This window comes from Rhynchophorus ferrugineus, unplaced genomic scaffold, assembly GCF_030347505.1.
Source record: "Rhynchophorus ferrugineus isolate W39M unplaced genomic scaffold, kcgeb_rfMv2 rfM9, whole genome shotgun sequence".
NCBI classification, from domain to species: Eukaryota; Metazoa; Arthropoda; class Insecta; order Coleoptera; family Curculionidae; genus Rhynchophorus; species Rhynchophorus ferrugineus.
In genome coordinates this window covers 37,657,912-37,679,620 of record NW_027472588.1, presented here as the reverse complement: position 1 = coordinate 37,679,620, position 21,709 = coordinate 37,657,912, and the positions used below count along the sequence as shown (strand labels likewise).

General features: G+C 33.1%; 1 protein-coding gene across 6 annotated transcripts in view; it reads left to right on the top strand.

The window, feature by feature from the left end:
- Positions 1 to 21,709, top strand: part of Pde9 (Phosphodiesterase 9) — a 289,689-nt gene that overhangs the window by 75,899 nt on the left and 192,081 nt on the right. The window lies entirely within an intron of this gene.

The window sequence follows — 21,709 nt, the reverse complement described above, 5'->3', positions numbered from 1 at the left end:
AGCACCAACACGATTTGGTCGTTCAAAACGATTTTGTAGATTTTTTTTTGATGTTTTGTGGTGTTACCACCTCATTTGGAGATCCACTGCATCATCGGTGTCTCTACGATCACGTTTGAAGTCAGCAATCCAATGCTTTATTGTTGTTTCTGATGAAGCGGAGTCCTTATAACACTTTTCAAGCCATGGCTTCGCTTGAACAGTATTTTTTCTCATCAGGAAGCAGTGCAAAATTAAAACACGAAACTGTTTTTGATCCATTGTTTTGAAAATAACAAAAGTAATCTGACTCTTAGCACAATAGCTTACACACTAATGAGAAGAATATCTTAAAATTTTAAGAGCTTTCTTTTGACCTAATTGAGAAAGTGGTGAATGCAAAAAATTAGCGCCATCTATGTGTTAGGTTCGGGACATTTCAGGCTATGTAAATAATTGAGTTCTATCATATAATACTGCTTGAATTTACTAGGTTTAATACCAAAATATTTTAAAATATATGGTAAATCACAAACTCCAATATATTTGTCTTTTCATGTACTTCAAAATGAAATCCCGCAAATTTCGTTCGATACAAAGAAATAGGATCGACATTATTTGGGATTTACGACCATAAATTCATTTTTTTTTTCATATGTATGTTACATATAAAGGAAGTCAATATTTTTTTATATAACTTGAAATTTGGAACATGTAGATATGATTTAGACAGATATGGTATGAATAATGGTGAAGAATACGATATTCTATGACATGAATTGATATATTATATATTAAAATGAATATAGAAATTGTAATGTTTATTGTAGAATCGATATATCGATATTTTTGCAAAAAAATACTGTTGCTTTTGTTCGATTTTTTTCAATATTTTTCCAAAAAAAAAAACAAATCCATAGTTTTAGTTTCCAACTTTGAATTTCAGATATCTCATTCTGTTGCTCCTAATTATCAATTTTTTTAAAGAATGTATTGATATTAAGAAGAGTATCGAACTTTTTTAGAGATTTCTACCCTCTGTTCATTAAACATTTTCTCGAAGAAAATTAGGACTGGAGAAGAATAGAGTTCGATATTAAATTTTAGGGTTTTTGAAGTAATGTATGTAACTTTTTTGTTGATAATTCTCCTTCCCCCGTCGTCGAATGAATTTTGCGTGAAGAGCTAGTGTTGGAATGAGGAAATATCGATATTTTGTTCGGATTTATCTGATATATATAAGCCTATACGTAAATAATTCGATATACCAATATATCGATAACATTCTCCGTGGCCGACATACTTACTTTAACAACTTAAGGAAACCTTTTACTTTTAATATTAGCTCCGTTGAGATTTATTTACGGTAATGTTGAGTCGGGAATTATCCGGAGACGCAGATTCGCGGCTAAAAATATCTTGGTAAATGTCCTGACATCGAGCCGGATACGTTGTCGTCTAATTGAAACAAATGACGTTCATTTGTCAGCAGAAATCTGAGGTGGCGGGGCACCGCCATCGCTAAATAAAGTTTAATTGCCGACGGCACAACCACCGCAACGGTGAATAATTTAAACGGAGTGTAGACGTACCAGATCGCCCTGCGTCTCGATTGTCATCACCTCCCTAACTGAATTTTAATTCGAACGCCACTCTACCGCGTTTTCGACCATTTTATTCTAGTTCAGTTATGTTAGGGGTTTCAAACATACAGTAATCTTCACCAATACCATTGTAGCGACCTTGAGGCATGTCGAATTTTACATCGTGGAATAACGGTCTACAAAATAACCAGAAATACAATCCCAGATGTTGAACACGGGCGGGGTGCCGGAAGCGCCAACTAGAACCCGATAACGAATATCTGGCAACCCCCCGACGTTTATCTGGGATGTTATTGAAGGGTATTTCCAGTCATTCAGTGGTTAACCATCGTTGGTTTAGACGTGCCACCATCGACTGACCAAGCCTCGTCTCCAGGTAACTCCGCTGTCATCCATTTTATCTAATTGTATTTTTCTCATTTTTTTTATATAGCCAATAAATAACGGTCACATAATGTAAACACCACTGTTTCATTTCGTTTTACCTCCATTCACCGAGCCACATCATTTACCCTGAAGTGGTGACCCCGACGTGATCTTTCGCAAAATTGGGTTTGGACTCGTGAATGGAGGGTACGTGCCACATGGTGTATTTTACGTGGCCGTTATATTTTTTTTTCAAAATTTTCAATATTTTTAATTCGATTCGTTTTCGATTTTACCTTCAATATTCCTTTTCATTTTATTCCTATTCCTTTTCAAATTCCTTCAATATTACATTCATTCAAACATTTGTTCCTCATTAAACTTCATCTTAGTGCTGAAACAATGAAGCTTAAATATCATTTCATTATTCCCAATTAATTTTTTAAAAATTTTTTGTCAAAATTTTCTTTCACAATCTTTTGAACTCATAGATATTTTTACATCACTACTTAGTCATCAACGTCTCGGCTAAACATTTCTTTCGGTGCTATGTTTAAATCATAATGTCTTCCTTCGCTCGCCGTCTCCGTTATAATGGCAGACATTTTGATTTGAAAGGCTTTGGGCAAGTTCGGTCGGATACCATCGTTATTTGTTTTTTCTGAATTACCGTAACGTATGTGACTACGGATTAGTCACAGAGCAGCTCCAGAAGCTAGGTACCGATTGCAGTCACCGTAGACTCGTCATGTCTTCGCCGAGGTTTTCATGCAGCACATTTTGTTTGGTATATCATTTTTTTTTTCATACATTTTTGTATTTTTGTTACTTAAGATAATTATATGTAAAATTCTGGCAGGGGAGTATTGTAGCGACCTTGAGGCATGTCGAATTTTACATCGTGGAATAACGGTCTACAAAATACCCAGAAATATAATCCCATATGTTGAACACGGGCGGGGTGCCAGCAGTTCCAACTATAACCCGAATACGAATATCTGTCAACCCCGAGACGTTTGTCTGGGATGTTATTGAAGGGTATCTCCAGTCATTCAGTGGTCAACCAAGCCTCGTCTTCAGGTAACACCGCTGCCATCCATTTTATGTAATTGTATTTTTCTCATTTTTTATATAGCCAATAAATAACGGTCACATAATGTAAACACCACTGTCTCTTTTCATTTTGCCTCTATTCACCGAGCCATATAATTTACCCTAAACCATACTCTTGCGCATTCTCAAGTATTTCAAAATTTCCTGTTTTCCTGCCTATTGTTTCAGTGCCTAGTGCCCAAGTGGTATTTTTTTATGAAATAGTGTTTAGATGGTAGTTTCTGCTAATTTTATGTTTACATTATTCCTGGATTAGTTTATATAATTATCTATTACCTAAAATATGTTTGGATTTCCAGTGCCTTGAAAATAATATCAAAAGTATACTGTGTAAACACATTAATGACGTCTTATACTATCTTATGACAGGACACTATTAAAATAATCAAACTATTTGATTTAGTGTAGTGTAGTGTGGTGGATATAATAAAAAATACAGCAGTGACATATATAAACATTATTTCACCAGAGACTGAGATAGTGCCGATGGGTCCTCCTAGTTATATACCTGGATTTAAGTTACCGTAAAGATATATTGTAAGTTAGTCTGCAACGACTACTAATAGTGCAATCAAAGATATTATCTTCATCTAGATCGCTCTGATACTGTTATCCATTGAGGCAAGTTTGTTCATTTCATTGACCACAATCATTCTTGCAGTTGCAAAATATTGTGCATAATAATTCATCTCGTAACTTAGTCATAATCAGGATTTCAGGAATTAATTTTGTAGTGCCCAACTCCATTCTTGTAGTTCTAAATCATTTCCTAGCCAAGTTTGAATTTGATAATATTGATGGTTGATATGCTCTTGAGCCGCTGTACTCATTTGTGCAAAGCTGGATAACTGCAGAGGATTATTGAGCTTTGTTGCCTTAACGAATTGTGCGTGTTGAGGATGATCGATATTGTCTTCGTAACAGGTGGTGTAAAAGTCCCGCTACCATTTTGATTACGCGCCATCTTGGTTATGCAAGCTTTTGATCGGGTTTGGCATTTGGGATTAATCTGTAAGATGAGCAAATTGTTACCGCGTAACTATTGTCAATTGCTGGAGTCATAGTTATTCGGAAGAAAATTTAGAGTATCGCACGAAAAGGCGTTCTCGACATTTAAAAATATCTCGGCTGGAGTTCCACAAGGTAGCGTCTTAGGACCTCTCCTGTATATGCTCTACACTGCTGACATTCCAACAACAAAAGAAACACTTCTTGGAACCTTTGCTGATGACACAGTTATTATGGCAAAAGATATATTTCTGCCTAGGGCAATAGAAAAAGTGCAAGTGGCAGTCAACAAAATCTACAAATGGACAAAAGTTTGGAAAATTCAACTTAATAGCTCCAAATCTGTCCACGTTAATTTTGCATTAAGGCGAAATAATAAAAACTTAATTATATCACTCAATGGATGCCCGATTCTTCAAGCAGAATCAGCAAAATACCTTGGAATCCATCTTGACGGTAGATTAAATTGGAAGCATCACGTTAGACAAAAAGCAAAACACATTAGAACCAAAATAAAACAACTATACTGGTTAGTCGGAAGATACTCTCAACTTGATCTAAAATCAAAGAGGTTGATCAATAATACAATTATAAAGCCAATTTGGACCTATGAGGTGCAAATATGGGGTTGCACTAAATATTCAAATCAGTTAGTCATACAGCGCTGTCAAAACAAGGTTCTTCGATTGATTACCAATGCCTATCGCTATGTAACCAATGAAGAACTGCACGATGACCTGGAAATCAAATGGATTTGCGAAGTTGTGCAGGATTTCGCCTTGAAACACGAAAGAAGATTACTAAATCATTCTAACGTGGAAGCAATACAACTGCTGGGCAGCGCACAGGATGTCAGGAGACTGAAACGAACAAAACCATACGAACTTGTGTGAACATTTAGTGTGTATTATTAGTGTAAACTATAGCTATAAGTTAATAATTAATAAATAATTATAATTTTATAATTGAGGAATACATACTGATGTATTTTCTCGTACTCGTCTTGCTTGCTAATTAATCCAAGCACATAGGAAAAGTAGTAATAAATTAATTGTAATAATAATAATAATTAAGATTGTACTAAGCGTATCTAATAAAGATGTTATAAAAAAAAATCATGGTTATGCGATATTTAGCTCAGTTTAGCTTTAACCATTGTATTGTGTAGACCTCCAAATTTTAATTTAGATAAATATATGCCACAAGAACGAGCAGAAATGGTGACAATATATACTAATCGTCCAGTGCCTCACAAAATCACAATTTAGGGTTTACATTGGAATTTTCGACGGTACAGTACGACAGCAGACATACCACTTTCTGGAAGACCACGGACGTCTCGTAACGTTGAAAATATGAGGCTCTGGTGATATATCCGCTCGAAGGGAGAATGGACAGGATATTAGGTTAGATAAGGGAAGTACGGTAGTGCTGTGGAAGTGGTGCTGTTATAAGGGGGTAGAGAACAAAAAATAGAGCGAGACGTCGTCGTGGTGGTATTTTGTAGCCGTGAATTCATTCTTTATTATTATGTACCGAGGATACATCCTGTTGTTCGTTGGAATATTTTATTTTACCCATATGATAGTTAGAAATAACGTTTATTATCAACATGCGCGATGTAAATTTCCTTTATTAAGCTTTGCAGACAAACATTCTCAAAACAACCGAGGCTTTTAATTGACTCAGTCGTTTCGTTGCTACTCCTGCGAAACTTTGAAATACCGCCGACAACCGCCGAAATACTCACGAACGCGCTCACGTACAATTGCAGGAGACCGAGAAGAAATTCGCATAATTTCCTGAAAGGTAAAATTATGATATACGTAATATTACCGACTGACTTGGTACAAGGGGCCCGGAGCCCTTTGATGTCTCTATTTATGTAGCGTCAGCCCGAAAGGGGACGTCTTTAAATCCAACAGTGAAACTATGGCGGATAATTAAATATTAACGGATACGTTTCGGGAACTTTGATCTGGAAGCACGAAACCGTTCAGTACCGTACCCACGGTCTTGCCTGATTTCGTAACGACGATAGTTGTGTGTATAAATGAATAAAAAAATATTTTATAAATTAATTTTATCATAAAAAGACCAATCACGCAAACGCGTCGGGTAAAAAATAAGGATGATAATCTACAAGATTTGCAGACCACCTTAAGAGAATATTGAGAAAATATTGAAAAAATTTCCAAGAAAAGATCAATTAACATCATCAACATAATAAATGCTTCACTCGGACTACAACATGTATTACAACTGTGGAAGGTGGCTGAAGTAATTATGATTCCAAAACCAAGAAAGCCACCTCATCAGCCTATTACTGATAATGTCTAAATTATTTGAAAAGCTTTTATGAAAGGGGAAAAACCAACGTTGGGAACTATCGACTGAAGACGACTATCGACTGTTTATTAATTGACTACTTTTTACTATCGACTGTTTCAGTTGTTATTTTTGATTCGACTTTTTTTACTAGTAACTGTTTTCAGTCGACTGTTCAGTCGCTATTTTCGGTCCGTCTGATTTTATTACTATTTACTATCGACTGTTTCAGCCGTACACTTTTAGTTACTATTTTGGGTTCTACTAGTTTCATCGACTGATTTTTAACGTTCTGGCTCTATCCTCCTAGCCGCGACCTTGACAAAAATGTACCCAATTTATGCTTACATCGATTTATAAGTAATATAGTTGTATGGTTTTGTTGGTAGTTTGCTTGTAAATAACAATATATTGTATATTAATATAGTAGCATTTTGGAACGATATTTTTCATAATTGTTAATGTAATAGGGTAAAAAGATTAAAATTGTGAATGATAAATAGAAAAATATTTTTGACTGTTTTTATGACAATAATAGGTAATATTTTCATTATTCTTTCGAGTTTTGTTATAAAATATTTCGGTTCAATAATAAATAAAGCATTTACTTTATTTTAAAAAAGCTATAGTAGTTATTGTGCGATCATTTTTAATTATGTTATGGATTTTTTTTTATGATTATGTATATGTTTAATTTTTATTTAGTATTTATGGTTATTGTACATCTTTAGTTTTTAGGTTCCGTTTGAGTGCTATTGTATTGTCTATATTTATTATACTATATTAGCAATTAACATATTAAATTACGATATAAGCTTTGTGGGGTATTATTTCATACCATAGAAAAATTCCATAACTTTTTACAGATCCACAGAACATTCAAAGATAAAAGTAATTCTACTTCGTTTAAAATGAAATTATAAATTGGATGTTAATAGTATTCAGAAATTAAGTTAGTACGTGAAGGAATATATACATCTCCGTATGATATCACGAATTGAAAAAATAACAGTCGAACCGTGTGAGTTTTTTGACTATCGACTGTTTTGACTATTTTCAGGCGATAGTTCTCAACGCTAGATAAAACCAATAATTGAAGAAAAGGATTTTATTCCGGATCATATATTTGATTGATCACCTTTACAGAATTATCAATGCCATAAAAAAATCACCAGAAGAAAATAAAATTGTTGCTCAATCTCTCGATAAAGTTTGGCATGAGGGTTTAAAGCATTGTATTAAAAAACTTTTCTCTGATCAGTATTTAAAACATTTTCTTTTTATAACTGACTATATGACCTATGACACTATATATGACAGTCCTATTTAAGTGACTGACACATCAGAGTCGAACAAGAAAATGCCTACACCTATAACTTCAGAAAAATACAAGGTGTGTCACAGGGAAGTGTATTGGGTCCAGTCTCATCTGCTGTACACTGACAACTTACTTGCTGGCTTACTGTCAATGAACATGTTGTTACTACATTTGCACATGACACTGCAATCCTAATCATTTGATTTGACGCCTACTAGTATGTAGAAACAGTAAAAATAAAGTTGAAGCAATAAAACAAAGAAATACACGTTCTATGAGGATGACGCCAAATATATATTCATCAAACTTTAAGAGGAGCTATTGTTTGCAGTTGCCATGCTAGCCATTTGTTTAGCTAAACGTATTACATCCTTCAAATACGTCAAATGTCAAGTTCAAGTTACTTTTTAATAATTACTCCTATTTTCGTAGTTCAAAACATGAACTATATATTTATGCAGTTTTGTGGGGCGAGAAATTGTGATCGTTCGTAATACATATAACCCACTAAAGTTTCATTACAGTCGGATCAACGGTTTAGGCACGGTTCGAGGACAAACAAACAAACATTCATTTTTATAATTTAGGTAATTACTAGATAAATGGATTTATCATCGCTAATATTATGGTTATTTGAACCAGATTAGCAATTAGCAATAATATTTTGATACAGCCAGCATACAGTGGATTCAATAATGCGGTGTAGTAGTGGTTATTAATGATCATTCTATTTTCAAAATAACAGATGGACAATATTCCATACGCAATTCGGTATAGCCAGAGGACTGTCCAGTGTGGATTTTCTAGGTCTGAGGAATTTTCTCCATTATGTATTTTCAACTGAATATAGTTTTAAAGACTTTTGAAATATTGTCTTAGTCATTTCATTAATAACGAGTCAATGAAATATGAGAAAATGATAATGGATAAAAGCAAAATGAAGCTATAATAATGGAAGAGCCAATTTCAAATTTAGAGAACCTATTCGAAACTCCAATAAATCGAAAATATTTGCGTAAAAAAGTTAATATACGATTTAATCTATTTTTAATCAATTGCCAATCATGGAGGATTGATTTTGATAAAAATTATTACTTTTTTTGTCAAAGGACCTCTAGATTTTGCCAGATATTTTTTATAGCCTTTTTATTACTGCTGTTTTTGTTTTGTTTTAATGAATGAGCTTGTCAGTTTGTCATGTGTATACATGTTATTTAATATATTTTATAAGAAATAGTTATTTTGTATGTTTTATTTTTTAAATTTTATGATACTTGTTACAATTATCATGTTTTATATTAGTTATGTTTCGTTTTCTTAACTTTTTTATTAACATTTCATTAATCGTTTTGTAATTATCTTATTTATTTTATATAAATCTATGTTGCTTAATTTTGATAAGTTACCTTGCTTTTTAGTAGCTATTGAATCATATCAGAAGATTAATATTTTAAACTAATTCCCAGAAGTTTTAGACTCCTTTATATTGTATTCTTTCAAATGAATTCACTAAGTATGGGTAATGTTGTTTGGTCCACTTCAATCTTCTGATTTCCTGCGTTTTGTCCAGTAGCTGTATTGCTTCCACGTCGCTGTGATTTGGCAACCTTAATTCATATTTTAGCGCGAAATCTTGGCTCACTTTGATCCATTTGATTACTAAATCATGATGTAGCTGTTTGTTGATTACGTAGCGATAAGCATAGGTAATTAATCGCAGAACATTTTTTTCTGACTGATAAACCAATTTCTTTAATATTAGGTTAAGTTGAGAGTATATTTCGACTAACCAGTACAGTGGCTTGATTTTGAGTTTAATAATATGATGTCTTCAATTTAACCTGCCATCGTTGATGGATGTCCAGGAATATAGTACTTGTATAGCAGTATTTTTGATTGAGGAATGGGGCTTCTATTAAGTGATATTATTAGGTTATTAAGTGATATAATTCTCGTGGACGGTCACTTACACTAATTCTACAACTTTAGTTGGCGATATTACTTTTGCCATGATAAATGTGTCGTCGGAAAATGTTTCAAGTTCTGTTTGTTATGCTGTTAGAATATCAGTAATGTAAAGCAGATATAGAACTGGTCTAAAGACACTATCCTGGGCCAAAATATGTTTAAGTTTTATGCGAGATTTTATTTTTTTCTGAATGTAAGGTGTGATATCAGCAGTTGACACTAGTTTGCTCATCAACTAGATTAGTCCCGAATGTGATACCCTATCCGAAGCTTCCGAGACATCTAGGAATATTGCAGAGCAGTATTTATTTTCTTCAAGTACATTTTAAACAATATCTGTTACTCTGTGCACTTGGTCGATTGTTCAGTGGTGATTTCAAAATCCAAACTGGAAAACTGGAATTTATAAAGCTTTTGAATAGTATTTTGTGTATGTTAAAAGATATATAAATTTAAGTTCTGCGTTGTGCATTTTAGAAAATTTATGTTTTTATAAAAATAAATAACGTATTTAATGTGCTTGTAGCTGTTTTGCAATTGTTTATGTTGAGAAATATTGAAATTATCGAATTTAACAGTTAGGTTATGTTAGCTATAAGGTTATTACAAAATAATACTGCAATATTTAAAACTTTTTCTAGCTATTTGCTGAATATAGTTAGTATATTAACAGGTTAATTGAAAAGTACCATAGTAAAATACATACTTTTAGCAAAATTAGTTTTTTTTATTCAACATAATTCCCTTCAAGGGTGATACACTCATTATAGCGACTCTTCAACTTTTCGATACCATTTTTGTAGTACGATTTGTCGTATGCTTCAAAATAGGCTTCAGTTTCGGCCACCTCTTCATTCGACGAAAATTTCTTCCCAGCGGGCATTTTTTTGAGATCTGAGAACAGGAAATAGTCGCCTCGGGCCAGATCTGGAGAATACGGTGGATGAGGAAGCAATTCGAAGTCCAATACATGGATTTTTGCCATCGTTTGCACTGACCTGTGACACAATGCATTGTCTTGGTGAAGCAGAACTTTCTTTTTCTACAAATGCGGCCGTTTTTCGGCGATTTCGTACTTCAAACGGTCCAATAACGCTATGTGATAGTCGCTGTTGATGGTCCTTTCTAGGTAGTAAATGAAAATTATTCTATGCGCATCCCAAAATACAGACGCCATAACTTTGCAGCCGATTGTGTTACGTTTTCCTACGCTTTGGTGTGCAGTTCACTCGGATGATTGTCGGTTGAACTTTGGAGTGAAATAATGGAGCCATATTTCATCCATTGTCACATATCGATGCAAAAACTCGGGTTTGTTACACTTGATCATCTTCAAACACTGCTCCGAATCATCAACTTGTCGTTGTTTTTGGTTAAAAGTGAGCTCGCCTGGTACCCACTTTGCACAGAGCTTTCTCATACCCAAATATTCGTGAATGATATGATGTACACGTTCAGTTGATATATTTAGAGTGTCTGCTATTTCATTCAATTTTTACTTACGGTCATTAAAAGCATTTTGTGGATTCTCGTCGGTAACAACCGTCCAGTGCGTTCACCGTCTTCGGTGCTCATTTCACCACATCTAAACTTAACCTTAAACTTAGCATACCAATCCTTTGATGGTTGATTTTCTTTGGGAAGTGTCCGAAAACTCGGCATCAAGCCAAGTTTTTGCTTCAACTGTATTTTTTCCCTTCAAACAGTAATATTTTATCAACACGCGATATTCCTTTTTATCCATTTTTTTTAACAATCACAAGTTGCTTCACACAAAATGCTATCGTCTATGTTTCAGGCCGGGGAGAATTTGACCTGTTATATCGAATAAGACAGTCCTTTATTATTATTAATTGTGTGTAACTTTAGATAATTATTATAACACATAACATTGGTATATTGATTCATAAGTTAGATACCCGTTTTTATGCAACGCTTTATCGTATAAAGTAACTGAGATTTTATCAATAGTTTCCATAAAATTAAACTTTAATTTAATAAAATAAAATTTATTTTTTTGTCATTCGTCGTGACCGTCGTTTTTTATGCCTCTTCGAGCATGAAATGACATTTTATATAATTAGCAGTAGTTTTCACGTTTTCTAGTCTTAGTTACATGAACAGAACGCAGGCCAATAAAAAGAGTTTCGCCTCTCGTAACATAAAGCGAGGACTTCAATCTTTTTAGCTGTTGGTTTTGATTGTTTTGTGTTGCCGCGCCGTTAACAGACATTTTAATTAATCCGTAGATGCTAATTATGAGAACTTATTCTACGTATATTTCATATTTTCAGTTTTTATAATAAACTGGATTGAAACACAGTCAGGTTAATGTTTTTGTTTCGAGATTTTTCCATTTTTAGTTGGCTTAATAGTCTCTATTGTAATGTTCTTGTTATTAATAAATGCTATTAAATAATGTTTGTCCAAAGAAACCACCGGGGTATGGCTTAATACCCGGTCAAGAGTCGAAAGATCTACCCAAAAGGCATTTATAGAACTAACTTAATTTAGCAGTATTTCGATTAAAACATGCCCTGCTTTTTGAAGTTATGAATTCATTTTAGTGCGACAAGTAATATCCAAGGTACTTAAAAAAATCCTATTAAGGGGTTAAAGTCATTCATAGAAAGGAAATATCCAATACCTGCAGGTTGGTTTTACGGTCAAACAATGAACAATTTACTAAATATCTAGGTAAGAAGTCTAGCGTCAGTGGCTCATGAATCTAGAGGAACAACCAGAAAACTGCAAATAATAATATAAATAAGTGGATTCAGGCATCAACTATAAGACATATTTTTAACAAAAAATTGAACCGACTTCAAGAAATAAATAAGGAACTCACTAAAAATTGAACAATAATCAAACTTAGATCTGTAACACATAAAGAAGCATTTTAAAATAAAATATGTACGTAATAATCATTGTAATAAATAAATAAAAATAAAAAAAACTTATTTAACATATCTACCACACGTATTTTATATTCTACTATATACACATTTTAGCTTAATACCTACCTAAACCTATTTATCTATTTACAATTTTGTTTTAACTACTACCAACTAATCACTACGTATCTATACGTACTCTCTGAGCCCACTCTTGGTTGCTGGAATATTAACTTCAATTTTTAAATCCATTGTGGTCTGCTAAGCACACCATTACAGTTTTATCTCTTACTGTTGTTTCCCTAGACTCTTTGATGTTCCTTTTATAGTTGCTATAGACTGTTAAGTTTCTTTACATTTTTCTTTAACAGCAATTTTATATTGTGACGACATTATATTTTTTATTACTGAAGCATCATATTTAATTAAATATTATGTAATTTAACAAAAATAAAATCGAAAAGATTACTTTCGATATATAAGCAGCAATTTGTTTGCATCAATTTTCACGGACTTTTATCGAATCTGCCGTCTAGTCGAACTAAACCAAACAACATTTAAATCGAAATCCCGCCACGATACATGTTTTTGATTAATTGAAAATCATTTACTTTTTAATTGAAATGTACATATGTAATGGAAATTCGCACTATTACTTTGGCGTTTAAAATGAACAAACCACTATGGAAACCAAAATCAACGCAAATTTATTTTACATGTGCAGACCGCTAGTTTCAATAAAGTTAGAATACATGATAGTATTAGTATTGACAAATAATCAGTGGAACATTTTATTGAGGCATATAATTACGTGTTGTTGAAATAATGAAGTTTTGGAGAACCGAAGAAATATCACACGAAGTTTCATTATATTTTACGAAATTTGTTCAGTAACTAAGTGTTTACTCTATGTTTGGTGGAACCAGAGTGACGTGGTGTATTACGAACTATTGAAATAGTTAATAGTGATCACTACCGACAAGAAATGATCAATTTGAACTATACACTGATCGAAAAACGTCCGGAATGGGCATAAAGACATGGTTAAATGATTTTACAGCGCGATAATGCGCCGTATCATGAAGTAAAACCAGCCAAGGAACCGTTGAAAGCATTTGGACAGGACATATTGCACCCGCCGTACTCTCCAGACATTGTCCCGCCCGACTATCAACATTTCGCATTAATGTGACACGCGCTTGCAGAGCAGCACTTCATCAATTTCGAAGAAGTTTATAAGAAATCTCAGTTTGTTTATTTTTTAAATTTTTAGTGAGTTCCTTATTTATTATTTGAAGTCGGTTCAATTTTCTTGTTAAAAATATTTTAATTCTCCTATTTTGTAAACAAAAAATTAAAGCATAAGATGACCTATGCTGTTAATTACTTCGCTAGTTCGACAAATGCCGCGCCAGCCTGGAATCTTGAAATTACGAACAGCGACTGTTACTCTCTTATTTAGAACAGATGATTGTTCCAGAAGAGAAGCGGAGGAAATTGAAAAGGAATTGTCTGTTTTCCCGGCATAATTGAGTTTCACTTTTCGTTTATATAAATTCATCCGTAACAAAACGAAAATGTTCTTAGAGAAAATCTTTTAAATGTCCTCCGTTACTTTCGGACGGATTTCGTCAATATAAAACAATAAGCATCAAGATCAAATTTTAAATAAAAAGAAATAAACTTCTAAAACAGCAGATAATATAATGTCATATAGATCATCTAATTATTATAAAACCAGCCATTACCTAATTTTTTTGACAAATGAATTATTTTTTCCCTAAAACTTACTGTACTTACACAACATTAGTTTTTTTAAAATTATTTAATTAATAAATTGTTACTAGTCGTTTCCGTCTAACCTACAATTTGTCTTTATGATAACTTAAATCTAGGTATATAACTAGGAGGACCCATCGGCTCTATCTCAGTCTCTGGTGAAATAATATTTATACATGTCACTGCTGTATTTTTTATTAACTACACCTCACTACATAACACTAAACAAGATCAGTTGGTTCAATACTTTTGACAATATTAGTTGTATTGCTACAACTGACTACAATATAAAATGCACACAGATATGACTTTGACGGTACTGCAGCTAATAGACGGTCATATATTTGTTGTTGTTCAATCATCATATGTTTGAGTCTTTTGATTGTAACAGCTTTACCATTTTTATCCATATGATATAAGAATTTCCTCTCTTGTAACCTTATGCATATGCAACCTTAATCTTGTGCTTAACAATAAGGTTTAATCCAAACAATAATTATTTATCTAGAAACCTGGATTATAATGCCAGGGAACTTAAAATTTACAACATATATTTAAAAATATTTTGAAAATTATATATTTTTAGAAACTAAATTACGCCATTCTCAATATATGGTAATTAATTAGCTTCCTTGCTAGTACTAGTAGTTTATAATATTATACATTATTTTAAACTGATTTATTAATAATACAAGATTTCGATAAAGTTTGGCACCAAGGCCTTGATACATAAAATAATCAAAATTCTACTAAACCAATATGTAGAAATATTTACATTATATATAGTCTATTCAATGTTTGTACATGTGTCATCAAGTTATTTAATATATTGCCTGTCGTAATTTGTAGATTCGTTTCAGTATCAGACAATATTTCCCTTCTCATTTTGCTTTATTTAAAAAGAAACACAATGCTGTCTGATTAGATCGAACACGTAAACGAATGAGGTTGTCAAAGTCATCCGGTTGTCAGACGTATGCAAAATTCTTGAAAGTAATGGTGATAAGAGGTTATAACTCTAACCTATAAAGTAGTTTTTAGATGTGCTATAATATTAAAATAAATCATATTTGATAACATTTTTGTTCAATTATTTTATTTATATTAAACTTTTTTTGTATGTCAAAGCCCAAATGAACTAAAACTCAGGGTTGATGCGACAACATTGCGATGTTTTGACGTCACAAATTTAAATGACGTATGTTCAAAACAACTTTGAATAGACTGGATCTCCAGTGGACTCCATAGAATTAAACAAGCATAATTTTGTTCTGAACTAAAGGAAATAGAAGCAGGAAAAGAAATAAAGCCTCAGGGCAGCGTCCTAGGGCTTATGCTCTATCTGATTTATACTAGTGATAAATCAAAACTAGATGCAATTTCCATACAACTATATTTGCGGAAAATACAGAGTTGTTAGCAGTGGCAAAAAAAACGCAGAAATATTCATAAATAGACTATAGGTAGACAGCAATAATCTAATAGACTGCACCAAACAATGGAGAATAATATTAAATGAGCTAAAATCTGTTATTATTAATTTTACCAACAAGAAGCTAAACAACACACAAGTCTTGAAATTGAATGATGCTATCATACCATAGGTAAAATGGTGCTAAGTATTTAGGCGTGCTCAAACCAATATGGCTATATTGCATAGCGCTTGCGTAACGCTGTGAATGGACCTTGGTATGTACTCAGTGGAGTTTTGCATGGTAATTTGGAAATTCGTATAGCCAAGAAAGCTACTGAAAGGTTCTAAACTAATGTTGGGAACTATCGGCTGAAAACGGTTATCGACTGTTTAGTAATTGACTACTATTTACTATCGACTGTTCCAGTCGTGTACTTTTGTAGTTACTATTTTAGGTTCTACTTGTTTCATCCAACTGATTGTTAACGTTCTGGCTCTGTCGTTCTAGCCGCGACCCTGAAAAAAATGTATCCAATTTATGCTTACATAGATTTATATGTAATATATATAGTTTTATGATTTTTGTGGTAGTTTTCTTGTAAATAACAATATATTGTTAATTCATATAGCAGCATTTTGGAACGATATATAATTGGTTTTAAAATAAATTTTAAAAAATAATAGAAATATTATTACAAAATATATAATCTTTATATATAAAACGGATAAAATAGTACTATTAGTATATATTAAACGAAACATTGTATATATCAAAGCTACATATAAGCGAGGAAAATGTAAAAAGCTAAACATTCATGCACGTATAATGCTATCGATGTAAGATCCTTGTTCTACCATTCCTCCGTGTTCTCCATTAGGATAAATTTGCGCTCTTTTTCGGCGTTCTCCATATATTTTTCTACGTCCTTTTTAAGGTCGTTGAGATGTGGAGGTTGCTTAAAAAATATATCCCAAAAACATTCAATTCCACATCGCCGAATAAAAATTTAAGAGTATTCCACTTCGGCTACCTATATATATTTTTTTCTAGAGTAGTTTTACGTCCTCCTTAAAGACATGATCACCAAATGTCTTTTAGTAAATGATATGGGGTAATGATATGAACGATTGAATTTAGTATTTATGTATATGATATAGATATATATTAATTTATATATATATATATATATATATATATATATATATATATATATATATATATATATAAATTAAATTAATATTAATCCTCCTTCTCATACATTATAATGAAATGCTCATCTATATTCTTAACATTTACGTACATAATTATACACGCAAATCTTTCACAGTCTACAATACGATTACTTACATTTATCCTATTTTATTTATATACTCATATTTCCACATATCCAGAGAGTTCTTGCTTGCTTATTATTAATATTAATTGGATTTTAGTGAATACGTAATGATAGAGAGAAAGATGTAATACTCTGTATATCTTTTTTTCTCACCTGCTTCTAAAAAAGCAAATAACACAGAACTATAATATGATATTTTCAAAGCTCAACGTATGTTTTGCAAGCCATTTCTTAATTACAACGTTTGTCGATCTAATTGTTGGGATTTTTTCCAATAGTCAGCTATGATATCGTATATTATCCATAACAATAATTGAAGGTTCCTTCAAGGTCTTTAACAGTTGCTTTTTAACCAAAGCAAAACATATTACGGTTTATTTTTCAATGGTAGTGACACTTAAGCTTGGGGGAAAGCACTAACTCTGCTCTAGTAAAACTATTCCTGTTAATATTATTCGTATTTTGAAATATCTGTGTCGTCTAGAAACATAAATTGAAATAACAAATCATCCTATCATATGCTTTTGAAAAATATATTCTTTCAAAAGAAATGTTTGAAAGTTCCATTAGATCTTTTCTCGATAAATCGGTGCACTATTTAAATTCTATTTTGATTAACAATGTATGTAGGAATGACTTATATCCTTTAAACATCTGTATAACTCTAAGTTTTCTATGGCTACTTCCCAGATAAACAGTCTTCTCTAACATAATTATATTAAATTGTGTTTTTTTCACAAATTTCATAAATTTGTCTCGAACAGAGTTAACATCGGGTGATCTTGATTCGTCGCTCGTTTCATATGTGAACGCTTTCTTGTATATGTGAATGCCCATATTAATATTCAGTGGAGCTGCTGTACGTTAAAAAGTATTTCATATAAATCCTCAGTAACTTAATATTTAATAGTATCAATACTCCCTAACGAATTTTACTGGTAAGAGTTCGAAGTAACTGATTAGAGGCAGAATGTGTTTCTGACTTTGACTGTTTGTAGGCTTCGGCACTTTCAATCAGAATAATAAGAAATATTAAGCAACAATCTGAAACTTATCAAACCAAGCAAAGCACTAAAACAATGTTTACTAATTGTATACCTGTAATTATTATCACTAATGGTTTGAGGAATTTTGAAGTCGTTTGACAACCACGCGAGTTTTATAGGCTAATTTGGTTCGGACGAATCACACAATATTGTATCTTTTTTAATTAGAGTAAAATGAGACGAAATGATGATGTCTGATTTAACAGCGAATTTACTAACTGCTATAGGCAAGACATCGATATAACGTGAGTTCACTATTATTTTGAATATTCTGTATGTGGAATATATATAAGAAGGTTTTTAATAAATGTGATTATTATATTGTAAAACATATATTTGCAAGTTTTATTAATGAAAGTTATATTGACAAATAAAGTCATTTATGTCTTTGGAAACATGCTTTTAATGTCCGCTAACTTATTGAAACAAACGAAACATACGTTTTTGAGTTTATTTTTGAGTGTACTATTGTCGTCAAGGATCTTTCCATTAAATATATTACAAGAAAACAGTACCGATTAATTGGCGCTTTGGAGGATCTACAATTGGGATTCCTTTTTTCCCGTATCTGCCTTTTTTCCATTCTCTTCTCCCGTTTCCGTTCCGCCCTCTTGCACGATAACGACCGGGTTACTTCATTATTTAGCTTGTTATTAGAGACTTCTTTTTGGCCTTTATCTCTTTCTGTCGCCGAGAAAAAATATATTTAATTATTCAGGATTAGTCGAAAAGCCGAAGCGAACTAAGTAAAATGGACATGGTTCACTATTAGGTTATGTATTAGGTACGTTAAAATAGGTCTTTCATCGTCCTAGTTTCTTCCTCTTCCCGTTAATTTAATAATGAGGATAAGTAATTCGGAAAAATAAAGTAGAGGGTAAAAAACACGTATTTGTCCTGGTGGTGGAGATGCAGAAATAAATTCAGTGTCGACACAGAACAACTCGGCAGCAAACTCTGTAATATGTATTGGTTAACAGGTCTTCACATGATGATGATGGTATACAAAGCCACCATCTTGCCTGATCTGTACATATGGCACTCAACTATGCGACACAGCAAGCAACAATAATATTGATGTAACAGTTAGGGTAAAAGTATCGCGCCATCTTGGATATGTGGCGTTTAGCTCAGTTTCGCTTTAACCATTGTATACAAGAACTAGCAGAAATAGCGACAATATTTATCGAAAATAATATTCCGTTATTCCATTATTGCCATTCGTGCCACTCAGCGGAAATTGCGTAAAAAATTCTAATCGTCCAGTGCCTCACAAAACCATAATTTATCGTTTACATGCGAAATTTCGATATTACGTTACGACAACAGCCAGGCCTCGTTCTATAAGACGACGGACGTCTCGTAACGCGGAAAATGTGGCTCTGGTGCTCAATAGTGTTGCAGACTCTCCAGAAACATCAATTCGAAGACGTGGGTCCTTGTTCTGCACGCAGTTTAAGGTGAATTTTGAAAATGTTCCTGTACATAATTCAATTAGTCCAATTGCTACCGAGAGATCCTAGTCAACTGTCTGATGAAATTGAAGATTTATCGTCTAAATTGATAATGAGCTATGTAGCCCATGTTTGGAGGCCAAGTGGTCATGTCAATAAACAGAACAGTCGGCTTTAGGGAACACAGAATCCTCAGTTAATTCATGAACTATGATTGAATTCACTATAAACAACTGTATGGTGTGGTATTCATGCTGGAAACATCATTGGTCCCTTTTTTTTTGAAAATCACCAAGGTTTTGCAATAACTGCTGGATGGTACCAAGGGTACGAATTCGAAATTTTCTTGTACCTGAAATGGTAGAGCAAGGACTAGAGGACATGTGGTTTCAGCAAGATGGGGCGGCAGCACATACATCTCTTTCAACAACTCAATTATTGAATGACTATTTTCCACGAAGACTAGTTTCGCGAGGTGGCAATTTAGCATGACCAGTCAGATCTCCAAATTTAACAGCGCCAGACTTTTTTTAGGAGTTTTTTTTAAATCAAAAGTTTATATGAATAAGACCCAACCCATTCAACATCTTAAAGATGATGTTCATCACGAAATTGAGGAATTTCAGCCTCATATATTGCAGGATGTCTGAAAAATGAAAATGTCTTAAAAATAGCCGAAAGCTGCATAGCGAATCGCGGTCACCATTTAGCCGATATAATTTTTCAATCATAACGAAAGACAAAATGTAAAGACCAAATAAACTGTTTATTAAAACCAAACTTACTTATCTGCTCTCTGAGCAAAGTTATAGGTAATCAAAATGGTAGCGGGACCACGTTGTAATAGAAATATTCCAGAGCAAAGCTTAAGAAGTAACATGCTCAATATTACCTCAAGACGTGAGCAACAAGTACATATATGTAGATCTCAATATGAAAATTGTGAATCCGAAAATAACAAGCAAACATTTTACCAGCTGGACAACACAGTGGCTTATTTTTCTGAATTGGCTGATGACCTCTCCAAAGATGCTATTACGAGTGGTCAATAAATTGTAAATACTTTATATTAAGGATCGTTGCCCATTTATGGATGATAGGGCTTAGTGCAACTTGAGTGTTACCTGCTGGAAGAGGCAAACAAGCTTTGGTCCATTAAAAATGATATTTTTCCCCTGCTATCTTTTTAGGGAATAGAAATTTGCAAGTAAAATCAAACGGGCTACTGTTTATTCATTGCCAATTCACACATTCCTTCGTAATTAATCGAAATGATAGACCTCTGTGTTGCAATTGTGAGGAACCAATATTAGTCCTCCATGTTTTGGTGAAATGCAGAAATTCATTACCTGTAAGAAGAATTCATAATTTACTTGATTTATTAAGGTCTGTATTATAAAGTCTTCTTTTAACCTGTACTTAACTTTATTTTAGGATGACTTTTAAAAGGCCAACAAAAGTCCCCGGCCTATCATAGTAAAACACATTTTTTTGGCAAAATTAGTTTTTTTTTTATTCAACATAATTTTCTTCAAGGGTGATACACTGATAATAGGGACATTCAACTTTTCGATACCATTCTTGTAGTACGATTTGCCCTTTGCTTCAAAATAGGCCTCAGTTTCGACAATCACATCTTCATTCGACGAAAATTTCTTCCCAGTGAGCACTATCTTGAGATCTGAGGACAGGAGTCGTTGGGGCCAGATCTGGAGAATACAGTCGATGGGGAAGCAATTCGAAGCCCATTTCATGCATTTTTTTCATGGTTATCACTGACTTGTGACACGGTGCATTGTCTTGGTGAAGCAGCACTTTCTTTTTCTTCAAATGCGGCCGTTTTTCGGCGATTTCGTCCTTCAAACGGCCCAATAACGCTATGTAATAGTCGTTGCTGATGGTCCTTCCTTTTTCAAGGTAAACAATGAAAATTATTCCATGCGCATCCTAAAATACAGACGCCATAACCTTACCAGCGGACTGTTGCGTTTTCCCATGCTCTAGAGCGGGTTCATCGTATGCAGTCCACTCGGATGACTGTCGATTGGACTTCGAGTGAAATGATAGAGCCATGTTTCATCCATTGTCACATATCGACGCA